Here is a 3922-nt window from a genome sequence, read left to right as displayed (position 1 = left end):
TATTAAAGATATTTTTGCAAAAATAATATCAATTGTACAAGGTGATGATCCTAAAAATATAATTAGACCATATAATATTCAGGTGATCTTCTCAAGTTGGATGAATGATTAAATGATATTTACCTATAATTGATATTAATAATTATACAAGTACAATTATTAATTTTATCGTAACACAACTTTGTATATATATAAAATTTATATTTACTTTAAAATTTGTATAATTTAACAATTATTATGTCTTAATCTAATTAGTTTATTTTATTAGAATAAATTTATTTACAATTTATTTCAAAAACATTGAATAAATATACTCGCACAACGTGCGCGCCATATCTAGTTTAATTTATATTCTCATATTAATCTCTTCCCCTATTTTATCTGTTAACTAATTAATTATTTTTTCATTTTCCTTTATCAAATTCTATCACTTATCTCTAAGCCTCTATTTCATTCATTCATCATCGATCATTAAACACCCAGTGCTCTTTCATTCACCAACAGTTTAGAGAAGAAGACCCAAAGACTTTGCTCCAAAGCCCTAACAGGTCTTTATCTTTTTTCGTCAATCAAACTACCCAAACACTATTTCCATCATCCTCAGCACTTTAACCAAGAAATCGACATTGAAACCACACAAATCATCCAAAATTGGAGGTCATAATATACTTTTTAATACACGAAATTGGAGTAAAAAGGAAAAATCCTGTAAATACTACGATTTTTCTACATATTATCTGCCACCAATACACTGTTTTTTCCCAATTTTTTCTGCAAGTTTCAAATTCTGATTTTTTACTACGAGATTTTGGCTTAATATCACTATTTTGATCACTTGAATAATCTTCAATTATATTTGCTTTCACTAACTAATAGATGCTTGGCTCCCCCACATTTTCTCCATTTTTTTGTCTTCCGTCTTCTTTGGTTGTCATTACTGGTGCAAGACAATGAGGAACGCTTCTTGTAGTTGGGCTCTTTGCAAGGAGGTGCGCGTTGGCATGCAGTTAACTCAAAGTTCATGGTCAGTCCAAAAAAGGAATGTAGTAATCCACAATACATTCCAATTCGTACTGGACTTCTACTTTTCAATTGTAACTCATTCACCCTAATTTCTAATTTTTTATATTTTTTTAATATAAATCCAAAAATACCCCAATACCCTAAAGATGCGTTTGGTTATAAAGTTTGATTACTGGAAAGTTAAGATTACCTTGAAAATTACTGCGAATCTTTAGGAAAATGTGTTTAGTTAGTTGAAATAAATTGGTGGGTATGTTATTAATATGTTTAGTTGGAGGAATAAATTGATGGGTATATTATTTAAATTAAATTGTCCCTTTTTTAAATATTATTTTTATTATTATTTTAATAATTTCTTAACCCCCAACATTTCAGATTTGCTAAAACACCCCCACTTATATAAAACTTTATATTATAACAAAATCACCCCCCCCCCCCCAAGCCACTGTTTGCCACTTCCATCTGCCGTTTTGAGTCGCCGAAAGAAGCTAAAAACCCACCGTTTAGATCGAGTGACCTTGGGCAGAGAGACTTGATATAGCAGCACGGAGATGTTGGAGACTAGAATAGTCTAACCGTTAATAGCCAAATATCTATGATGGCCGTTAAGGGCCATGGATCTGGTCGTTAACGGCCAGATCTGCTCCGATATGGCCTTTTCAACCATCAATTGCCAAAAAAGGCCATATTGGAGCCTCTCGATGTCTTTCGACTATTCACGGCAATTCCAGGTGATCTTCGACGACTTTATGCGGCGGCCGCGTGGTTTGGCTAGCGGTAGGTGGGTGGGGTGGGTGGCTTGGGTAGCTCAATTGCTTTGATTTCAAGGGTAACTTTTGCCAAAAAGTTAATTAATTGGGATGAAATGGTAAAAGCAAGATTCATGTAAATAAATTTAAAAATAAGGGTATTATTGTCCTAAAATTTTTTAATAATGGATAGAAGTAAAAAATAAGTAGAATTGTAACAAAAATAAAATACCTTGGTAATCTTACAATACCTAAGAAAATGGAGAATATCATATTACTCAATATTACCAACAGTAACTACTACTGGTTTTGAAGATTACTGGAATCTTTTTACTTACAACCAAGCGTGGTAATCAAATAATATAAGATGACATAACCCTAATAATCTCATATAACCCCCAACCAAACACCCCCTAAGAGTACAGTGATCTCTAAAATAATGTAAAAAATGTTAAATAAATAAAAAGTTTTATTGGTATTGCCATCATAAATCCATTTATAATACTGTGAATATGTACATACATCAATGTCAAGTTTCTAGAGCTACATTATAAGATAAAATCTACATTTATATGAAGGGGTCATATATGAGAGATATAAGATTGAGTATGCTACAGTTTACCGCGAGGTGTCACCATGACGTGACAAAATCATGACCATTAATTTATTATCAGTTAATATTAATCAACGGTCAGGATTTTGTCACGTCATTCGTGCACAAATTCGATGTAAACTTTTCGGTAACTCTATCATTTTCCTATAAGATTTTATCGTAGCTCAAATTATGTTCACAACCATTGAACATAGTTGGACATTCTTTTTTTATAGGTTGTGTGTTTTTGTCTTCATGGGGGTGATGAGTCTCGATTTGCTAAAATGAAGATTTTAGGACAAAAACACTAGTGTATTTGATGTGCATTGAATTGGCCCAGTGAAATTTATAATTATTATAACTACCGTAACAGAAAACATAGCTTCACACCTTAGCAACTAGGCATGGACCTTTGATTTGTAGATTGCCGTCTTTGATTAGAATAAAGGTAAGGCCTTGTTGTTTAATTCAATACCCTAACTGATTGAGATTGTAGTTATATGGGTTTGAGAACACTATCCCATGATACGGAATTCATAACTCTAAAAAGGTTAAAGAACCTTCTTGTGGGTTTGAGAACACTATCCCATGATATGGAATTCATAACTCTAAAAGGTTAAAGGTACCTTCTTGTGGGTTTTACAGGTCCTGATGATGAGACTTCTTTAAGCGTTTAATCATTAATGAAGTCTATTTATTAAACATTTATCATTCATTGGATGTAAACTGGACACAAGAAAAGATTACCTAAAAGGTATATGGCATATCAACGATTATCAGTGTTCTATATGAGGATATATGTGCAATTGTCGCAAATGATACATTTTATGAGATAATTTAATGAGATTAAATTATTAAGTTTTGATAAACATAATATTAATTCAAAAAATGATTCTTAAATTATATTTTATTTCACCCATCTTACATTTTTTTTCATCCTGATAATACCATATTTTAGTCATTTGCAGTCATATAGAGATACAAGAAGTCTCTTTGTTCCTTTTTCAGAACTGTTTAAAATGCGCCTCACCTCTGCAGGAGGAGAAACCACATGAGAGTTTGCCGCAAAATGGAACTTCCCACTACATAAACAAGTCGGTGGCTGGAACATACCTAAGGCATAATCTTAGAAATTTTATAGTTTCCCCTACTTGTAGCTTAGCATCAGAATACTACACAAAATATCCAAGCAAACACTCATGCATCCAGAGTCAATCTGAAAAACTCGGTTCCATCCACTCTCCACCAATTATTCTTTTCTCAAAGTTTAACCTGCATGAAATAAAATTACTAAGACCGCAAGAGAAAAACACATCTTCTACAGAAAAAATATAAGCACTAAACATGGGTGCTGCTATAATCAAAAATCTATTTATGCAGACAACTTCATTCTAGATTGTACATTTTGCTCCAAAAAAACATCATTTCACTCAAGAACCTGAACTCAGAATCCTCAATGCAAATTATCATCAAACTAATGTGGTCTAGTTAGAAAGTCCTAGACAGGTCAAGTAATATATTGATGTCTTTCAAAATTAATGAAGGCCAAAGCAAATAT

The sequence above is a fragment of the Pistacia vera genome, unplaced genomic scaffold (genome assembly GCF_008641045.1).
Source record: "Pistacia vera cultivar Batoury unplaced genomic scaffold, PisVer_v2 Contig628, whole genome shotgun sequence".
In the NCBI taxonomy this organism is placed as follows: Eukaryota; Viridiplantae; Streptophyta; class Magnoliopsida; order Sapindales; family Anacardiaceae; genus Pistacia; species Pistacia vera.
The sequence above is the reverse complement of the archived record's forward strand: the minus strand, read 5'-3'. Positions refer to the sequence as shown.